General features: G+C 43.4%; 1 protein-coding gene across 1 annotated transcript in view; it reads left to right on the top strand.

The window, feature by feature from the left end:
- Positions 1-896: 896 nt before the first annotated feature.
- Positions 897-9662, top strand: part of SLC16A12 (solute carrier family 16 member 12) — a 30027-nt gene continuing 21261 nt past the window's right edge. The window contains 1 exon segment of the mRNA XM_053207787.1: positions 897-5437. The gene's annotated coding sequence lies outside the window, so the exon portion shown is untranslated.

The raw sequence follows: 9662 nt of genomic DNA, 5'->3' as shown, positions 1-9662 counted from the left end.
CAGGGAGTTCACACTCTGTGCAGACTTCATTGTGGCTTTCAAACAGCCATTCTCCACGACCCTGTATGACCTGAGGGGTTAAGTTCTAGCCCACCAAAATAACGGACTGGTTGCCCCTCCCATTCCAACCACATGGCAGCAACAGCGATTACAGAGCGAGGAAAATGTTGTGGTATAGACAGGCGGCACTGTGCTCCAATAAAAGGCTCTCTGTCAGCTAACAGAAAGACGCTATGAAATTCATCACAAGCCCCGAGGTTCTCCTCTGCAGCCAAGAAGCCTCTGATATAACATATCCTCACCTAATAACTCCATATGCCGTAAGAGTGCAAAATTAGACTCCGCAAGGCCACGGAGTTAGACTCCAGGATTTATTCACTGAACCACACAAATGTTGAATGCCAGCTTCATACCAGACACTGTCCCAGGCCCAGGGATCTCTGACTGCATATTGTGTGTGTGTGTGTGTGTGTGTGTGTGTGTGTGTGTGTATACATACATGTATACGCACACATATTTTTATCAAAGAGGGCTACAGCTCAGGCCTGTCACTTCTTTTACATGCCCTTCCAAATAGGAGAGAAAAGAACTCCGTCACTGCAGAAGAAAACAGTGGGAGCAAGCTCCCGGTTATGAGTTGCACCATCAACAAACTATTAGACGCAGAAGTAAGCATTTTTCTGACGTTGCCTAGACTCAGCAGCTTCTGTGGGTTAGGAGCTGGTGGCGAGAAAGAATGTTGCTTTCTGCTCTGTGCGCCTTACGGGAATCACAAGTCGTACCTTTTTCTCCCTTGTGTAGACCAAATACCATATAAATTGCTCTGCTGTTTATTCTAGGTCTTCGGTAACGTATTCCTGTCCCCGAAGTCTCACACAAGGTAGGAACTTGAGCAGCTGCCTTGCCAGAAGTCAGAATTTCTCAGTTTAGTGCCCAAAGGTGCCCAAGAGACAGCCCCAGCTTTCTGGTCGAAGTCAGTAGTTGTACTCCCCTGTTACCAGGATCTGTTGGAGGACTAAGCAGAGAGAAGCAGAGAGGAGAGGGGGCAAAAGCGAATCACTAGTTTTTCTTTACTAAGAACAATATTTTTCATAGCACACATGTGATATCATTGAGCAACAAAAATAAATAAATCCATATGCGTTAGCAGTCATCCCTAAGACCCAGAGACTCCGTTGGAAAAAATAGGTGGGTCCCTGAGCCACAGACTGTGCAAACCCAAGCAGAAAGGACTTTCTTTAACTTCCCTCCCCATTCAGTCCTTGTCAGAGCTTGTGTTTGGCCCAGGCTACGAGTCTGCAGGGTTACCAGCTGGAACGCTTTGCTCCACTGCTATAAAGGCTATAAATGCTGTGCAGAAAAGTGTTGGAATCCTCTCATGGCATACTTGGAAGATTGCCCTTCGGTGTACCTGGCGTCCTCTGTGATTCCTCGCCACTGAAAGGATCAGTCAACTTGGATAGATTTCGGCATCTTCCGTGGAATGAACGTGGTAGCTCTCTCTCTCTCTTTTAGGCATTTATAAACCTCTCTCAGCACTGTTTTGGAGTTTTTAGTGTAAAAATAATGCAAATATTATGTCAAGTTTGTTCCTGGACATTTCATGGTTTTTGATGCTACTATAAAGTAGTATTTTTAAATTTTAATTTGTAATCGCTCACCCTAATATATAGAAATACTATAATTGACTATACAAGACAAAATAATAAATTCCTGTTCGTCAAAAGTGATAGCTTCTGTTCTTCAAAATACACCACTAAGGAACGAATGGGCAAGCCACAGAATGGGAGAAAATATTTGTAATACATATGTCTACAAAGGGCTTGTATCTACAACATACAAAGAATTTTTATATCTCAATAAAAAGACACCCCCCCCAAATGTGCACGATATTTGAATAGACAAAAGAATATGTATGAGTAGTTAATAAGTACATGAAAAAACTGGTTAGTATCCTTAATCATCAGGGAAGCACAAATTAAAACTAAAAGTTGTGGGGCATCTGGGTGGCTCAGTCGGTGAAGCGTCCAACTCTTGGTTTCAGCTAAGTTTGTGATCTCATGGTTCGTCTGTTCGAGCCCTGCATCAGGCTCAGCACTGCTGGTGCGGAGCCTGCTTGGGATTCTCTCCCTCTCCCTCTTTCTCTGCCCCTCCCCTGTGATCTCTCTCAAAAATAAATAAATAAACTTAAAAAGAAACTACAATGTGAATCCATTATACACTGGAGCATCTGGACTTCTGATATATTACTAATAATATTGTACAGCCATTTTTGAAAAAAAGTTTGGCAGTTTCTTCTAAAGTTAAGTATATACTTACAACATGACTCGGCAATTTCATTCCTATGTATTTACTCAAGAGAACGAAAATAGATGTCCACAAAAAGACTTGTATAGGCGATGTCACAGAAGCTTTGTTCATAATCGTCTAAAACTGGAAACATGTCCATCAACAGATGACTACATAAATAAATCGCAGTATATCCATTATGTAGGTTACTATTCAATAATAAAAAGGAATCTACAGATGCACACAGCAACCTGGATGAATCTCAAAACATTATCATGAGTGAAAGAAGCTGGAAACAAAATAGTCCCTGTGGTGTGGTTCCATTTTTATGGAATTCTTGACTGACAAAACTAATCTATGTCGGACAGAAAGCAAGTCAGTGGGGGCGTGGTGCTGAGGTTGGTTGAGACTGACTTCAGAGGAGCACGAGGGAATATTTGGGGTGATGGAAATGTTCTATATCTTGGTTGTGGTGGTTGTGGTTATGTGAGTGTATACATCAAAAAGTCATCAAAACAAAGACTTAAAAATGGGTGTGTTTTATTGTGTATGAATTGCACCTTAATTTCAACACGTTTCTAGCAGCCTTTGCAAGTTGAAAGTACTCTCTTGCATCTTCGCTCAGTCTTCTGGGATCAGTATTTAGCCAAATCCAAGGTTAATCTCTAAGTGTTGTTTCTCCTTTCTGTGGTGTTTATCCCTCCCTCTCCTCTATGCCTGTCTGGCTTCGGGGAGAACTCATGCATAATGGTGGAGGAGGTGGTTGGCATGCAGGTCCCTGAGTTCGTACTAGCCTAGGCACAGCTTTCCTTGGTGTTGGTGCCTGGGCGTCCTGCTCGCGACTCTCATCTGGCTGGTCTCTGGGTGTTGGCTTCTGTCCTCACTGTGTACCATGCTGATGCATGTGCTACTGGTGAAACTTACAGTCCGTACTGCCTTTATGGCCAGGACCTGGGGGGATTCCCCATCTTTCTTGTTGCAGATCCTCGTGTGAAGATCAGCCATGATTTCCGTTTGGCTCAGCCTGTTTCCCCTTTGCCACAGCCCTGCCTCTCATCGCTTAGATGTATTTCATGTCTCCACTGAGAATACGGAAGAGCATCTTCCGTGGGCCACTTCTATGTCACATGGGAGGTGAGGGACGGTCAGTAGGCACTGTCTTTGGCTTTCTCTCTGCCCTGACACATCACAGGCCAAGGGCACCCAATGAAGTTGGGTCTTTCCACAGTTACCCACAGGATACATAGCACAAGCCTCCTTATTGCAACCCCCTGCCCCAAATACCCAGTTTAATTCTTCGCTATACCACTTACCTACCCCTGCTCAGGACTCGAGAGAATGGGAAAGGCAGCTCATCACTCTTCCTTTAAAAAAAAAAAAGGGGGGTGCCTGTATGGCTCAGCCGGTTGAGCATCTGACTTCGGCTTAGGTCATGATCTCACGGTCCGTGAGTTCGAGCCCCTCGTCGGGCTCTGTGCTGACAGCTCAGAGCCTGGAGCCTGCTTCAGATTCTGTGTCTCCCTCTCTCTGACCCTCCCCCGTTCATGCTCTGTCTCTCTCTGTCTCAAAAATAAATAAACATTAAAAAAAAAAAAAAAACCTTTCCCCTTCATCTCTGGGCAGGCTTCTACTTTCCCTTTGTGTGGTGGAAACTTCCCCTACAGCACAATCCTATGGTTCCTTATTTATGGATGAAGTTATTATGGACAGGACCCATCTTCTCGTTTCCTACAACAGTAAACTTCTGGGCTTAGCCTTAATGATAGAACGGGGCCAATGAGAGGAAACCAGCTTGCCAACCTAATATCAAGAGATATTTCCAAAAATTATCTGCAGTAGAGGAATATTTTAGAAATGCCATAAAAAAAAAAAAGACTGGCAAATTTCATGATTCTTAAGTAAAAACAAAGAGTAGAATCAATCCGAGTTTACTGAGAGTGTCTGGACTACCAGGTCACTCACCTATGGGGGAAGAGGTCCTTAATAATCAGTCACCTGGTTTGAAACATCAGTAATTCAACTCCCTGGTTTTATAGATCAGGAAATGGTAGCAGAGAGGAGGTGATTTGCACAGGGTCATTACTAAGTAGTATCAGTTGGACCCAATGGTCTTGATTCCTGCTCTTGATATCTTTCTCCCACACACCCTTATCTGTTTTGTGGCTGCAAAGCAATTAATAAAGAAGCGTACTTGATGAAGGTTAAGGCACTGGACATAGAAGGGAATGGAGGAAGGAAAGAATAATAGACCATGTTGGGAGCCTAACAAAATGAGTGGTTCCAGGACCACTGTGGACTTTTCTCTAGCAGTGTCCTGACTGTAAGAAATATGTGGGTCTTCTGACAGAGGAAATCACTTCAGAAAACTTTACTGAAGGCAACATGAAAGATTTGCCCCCAAAATGTAGTGCTATATTGGAAAGTTATGGACCATTGGCAAGAATTCTTTGCAAATGTCTAGATTTTTGAAAGCAAGGAGGATGAAGTGAAATTGAGCATATGGCCTAATTTGTACTGTGAAGGAGTAATCTTAGTGGGACATCATAATATGGAGCCTCTTTTGTTCCAAAAAGATTTTTCTGAAACCAGAATGAGATGCAGAATGCAATTATATTTCAGTGGTTGGATGTCAAAATGAAATAAATTAGGGGCTGATTAGTAAAATGACGAACTACATGATGGTAACATGCTTCCTTTGCATACTGTTTTAGGTATACTGTTAACTCAGTAAAGGACTTTTTCATTATATTTGTGCCGTATCGGGCCAGTTAATTATTTATAAGAATGTGCAGACTAATACTGTAGGGGACCTGCAGGTTGCTCCAAAGTCTCTATGAAACTAGGTTAGCCTGGTCTAACTTGTGCTCTTCTGAAGGCGTATAAATCTAGTAAGTGACATGTTTTGAAAGAAACACGAGTTATTTTTTGGGCAGTATACCCTTGTGTTATTAACCTGTGGGCTCCCTCCCCTTTCTTTCGTCATGAGCACTCACATGAATGGGTGCTCAGCCTTCACCATTATTTGCACGGCTTGTTGAAAGAAATGCCCAATAGCCGCTCTGAAATCTGGAGGGTGGATGGGCAGGCGCACCGTCCAAAATCCACCAGACCACGCGTCTCCACCTGCATCTCCGCATAGCGCTGCCAGGTGAGTCCCTTCTCTTCTCTGGGCTTCAGCATCATCACGGTGAAGGGGAGAAGCCAGTGCCCAGCTCTGAGGCTTGGGAGGCTCAAGTGTGCCTGCTCAAGAGGACTGATTAATCATAGGACTGCACACCGATGCTTTCAGAGCTGTTTCTCCCCACCCTGGAACCCCGTGAGAATGTTCCTGGGTCTGTGGTGTTACCCAGGTTGACTTTAACTTAACAACAGACCTCTGTTCGCTGTGCCGTCAGCTCGGCGCTGCTTGGGAGGGTTACTCCCCTCTTTAATTTGGATTCATGCAATTGTATCTTTTGAGAGATCCTCTCAAGTTGGTCCTTAACTCCTAGATTGTGGGAATGCCAGGGAGAAGCTGCTCGGCTGAAACAAACGGAGACCGCAGAGGCGAAGTAAAAGTTAATGATGCTTAATATTTTTGTAATGAAACGGAACATTTTCTTTTGCCAGGCCTTGTTACCTACATCATATCTTCTACTGAACAATCACCTAAGTTTCATTGTGTTGCATCAATAAATGATACAGTTCTTTCTAGTCCTCGAGAAACTATGCAAAGAAAATTTTCGTGCGCATGTCCACGGTGCAGGAGTGGATCTGAATTACCTAAGAAAACTATATATAAAATGGTATCAAATACAGTTTTGAAAATGAATCATAACAGTCATACTGGCTGTATACTTTTCTGCATAGTCTTTCCAACTGCATTCCTTCTGGCACAGTCTTCCTACTCTTTGTGACAGTTACGAATATACAACTTTTACGTGAGTTTCATATCGCTTCCTTCCCAATGCACACACAATATTAGTGGCGGCTTTTTGCCTTACCGTTGCATCATAAATGTTTTCCCATATTACAATATTATCTTCTTGTTTATGGCTTTAAAGGGGTGGATACTGTTCCATTTGTTACTTGTGTCATAGCTCTCGAACACTTCCCAGTTGTTGAGCACTTAAGTTGTTTCTGTTTTATATATTATTCATAATGCAACTATTATTTTTCACCCATAGTGTCCATCTTCTCTTAAATTGTTTTCTTAGGATAACTTCCCAGCAATGAGATGACTGTTCAAAGAATTTGAACAACTTTTTAATTCCTGATCTATCGCTGTATTATACTGCCTCCTTGGGCATTCTATTTTTTAATTTTTTAATGTTTATTTATTTTTGAGAGAGAGAGAGAAAGAGAGCAGGAGAGGGGCAGAGAGAGAGGGAGACACAGAATCCAAAACAGGCTCCAGGCTCTGAGCTGTCCGCACAGAGCCCAACGTGGGGCTCGAACTCTAGAACAGTGAGATCATGACCTGAGGTGAAGTTGGATGCTCAACCTACTGAGTCACCCAGGCGTCCCTGTTTGAGCATTTTTGAACAGCACTGGGCAGCACTGACTGGGGATGGTCCTTACGCTGAACATTTATGGGTTCGTGGATGTATAGTCTTAAATTGGAACACAGCTTACCCTTGGGGTTATTTTAATGGGAAAACCTATGAAGAGGCTAGGACCGAACCAAGGCAGAGGTTTCTGAGTTTGGCTTTTTGACTCATACAATTGATTCTGTCATTTCATGACACTTGCCACCTCATTATGTCTAAGCAGTGAGTTATTTCGTTGTGTGTGTGCAGGTGTGGGCAGAACTTCAAATGCTAGTCCCATTAAAATTGTGAGAGAGAGATGTGCTGGACAAAAAGTATCCCATAAATGTGACCCACATGTGGCTGTTCAAGAAACTTGGAGTTATGGCAATGTGGTACAGGCAGACGTTCAAAATCTGTTGCAGGAGCCTGTCAGGTGTCGTATACGAGTGAAACGGCAGGGCTGGGCGATACAGGAGGTCAGGGACAGGGTGACGTGGGGAATACGGGCCTTATCCAGGAATGTGCTGGTACTTGACTCCCTCTGATAGCTTCAACAAAGGAATGCCAGCTCGGTATCTTTAGCACTTCCAATTTTTCAAGAGAGTTTGGAAATCTAAAGTTTTAGGTGTCTTGGTCCATTTGGGCGACTGTAACAAAACTACCACAGACTGGGTGGTTGACAGACCTTTATTTCTCACAGTTCTGGAGGTGAGAGGTTCAAGATCAAGGTGCTGGCAGGATTGGTGTTGGGTGAGAGCCTGTCTCCTGGTTCCTAGACAGACTTTTTTAAGCTGTGTCCTCATATGGCAGAAGGGGTAAAGGAGCTCTCAGGGCCCCTTTTATAAGGGAACTGATCCCATTCACCGTGAACTCACAGGCCACCAGTTTGTTCGGGTGGCTTTAAAGAGGCACACCTGTAAGGTTCTACCGTGAGCCGTTTCCTTCAAAAATTGTGGTTTTAAAGTAAAAGATATCTTAATAGTTTGATTTGCCCATCATTTACCAAGTGGTACATAGCCTGTGTTCCAAACAATGCGGGCTTCGCCATATTTGAAATGGTGTTGCATTGAATTAATATTATTTCAGATTTCTTCTGGTGACCATGATACAATCGTACCGACCACTGAGTGATTTGCTCAGTCCAGTGGAAAATGTATCTGTCCTGTCAAAACTCTTATTTTCGTCTCTTAAATAATTCATCCTTAATGGTAATTTAAGAAGTCTGTATAATATACTAAAAAATACCCTGAGAAACACCTTACGTCACCGTTCCTGTGAGGCCAGAATCCAGGACAGCTTAACGGGGTCCTCAGCTCAGGGTGTCACAGGCCGCAGTCAAAATGTCAGCCAGTCTGTGTTCTCAACTAGAGGCTCAGTTGAGGAATAGAGGAATAGAGGAAAAGAAGTCGGCTTCCAAGATCACTTAGGATGTTGGCAGAATCTGCTTCCTTTCTGTTGTAGTACTGAGAACTTCAGTTTTCTGCTGTCTCCTGGAGGCCGTCCTCAGCTCCCGGCAGGCTGGCCACAGTCCCTTCCACGTGGCCCTCTCCATGGGCAGTGTGCAGTGTAGCAGCTGGCTCTTCAAGGCAAGCAGGAGAATGAGAGCTTTCATTTCTAGCATGACTGAGCCTTACACAGGATGCCATCATCGTGGGATTCCTGTCCAGTCACCTGTGCCCTACTCTGGTTAGGAGCAAGTCACGGGTCCCACCCACACTCAAGGGGAGGGATGATACAAAGTCACGAACACAGGAGGAGGGACCATAGGGGTACGGTAGAGTCTGCCCGCCATAGGATTTCCAGTGCCCTAAATACTGCCTGGCGCATGGTACACAGTGAGTGCTGGTAGTTGATTGAATTAATGTTGCAGCCATTACTTTTTGAACCACGTATTGCTATCTTTTTCCCAAGTCTGTGGTTTATCATCTGGTTTTATTTATTACACGTTTTGATATGTAGGAAAGGTTAAATTTTAATTTAGACAAATCAACCAAAATTTCCCTTGGTTTGTTACGTTACTTTACATCTCAAGGTGCCCTTCTCCTATCTAGAGATCATATAAATATTTGCCTCTATTTTCGCCTAGATTTTTAATGATTTCTTTTTCCTTTTTTTTTTTTTTTTTTACATTTAACTCTGACCTATCTAGGGGCGCCTGGGTGGCTTGGTCGGTTAAGCGTCCGACTTCGGCTCAGGTCACGATCTCACGGTCTGTGAGTTCGAGCCCCGCGTCGGGCTTTGTGCTGACAGCTCAGAGCCTGGGGCCTGTTTCAGATTCTGTGTCTCCCTCTCTCTCTGCTCCTCCCCTGTTCATGCTCTGTCTCTCTCCGTCTCAAAAATAAATAAACGTTAAAAAAAAAAATTTTAAAACTCTGACCTATCTAGTAGGTTTAGAACTAGAGGGAGAGGTGTAACATGATACAGTGAGAAATCCTTTTTTTCTCCACTAATCTTTGTTACCTTATTTAGCTATATTGAGTTATCATATACTTGCTGCTGGACTCTCTATACTGTTTATTTATTTGCCATTCTCTTCTTGCTTTAATTACACACTTACAAAATACAGCATTGACAAACAAGTTTTCATGAAAAAATAAAAATTATAGCATCACCAGTCAGAAATGCCAAAGAAGTTACTATCAGACTCATTCAGTGTAATAATTAGGTACATGGTCTAAGCTATTGTAACAGAGAGACTGAAAATACAGAGGCTCAAATAAAATTGAAGCGTTTTGGTATTTTGTGTAACTGTGCAAAGCTATGTGTAGTCCAGAGCTAGAGAGGCAACCCTTCTCCTCCATCATCTAGGGACCCAGGCTCCTTCCACCCCACAGCTGTCCAGCCCCCAGGGCGCTGTCCTGT

The sequence above is a fragment of the Acinonyx jubatus genome, chromosome D2, assembly GCF_027475565.1.
Source record: "Acinonyx jubatus isolate Ajub_Pintada_27869175 chromosome D2, VMU_Ajub_asm_v1.0, whole genome shotgun sequence".
NCBI classification, from domain to species: Eukaryota; Metazoa; Chordata; class Mammalia; order Carnivora; family Felidae; genus Acinonyx; species Acinonyx jubatus.
The sequence above is the reverse complement of the archived record's forward strand: the minus strand, read 5'-3'. Positions and strand labels throughout refer to the sequence as shown.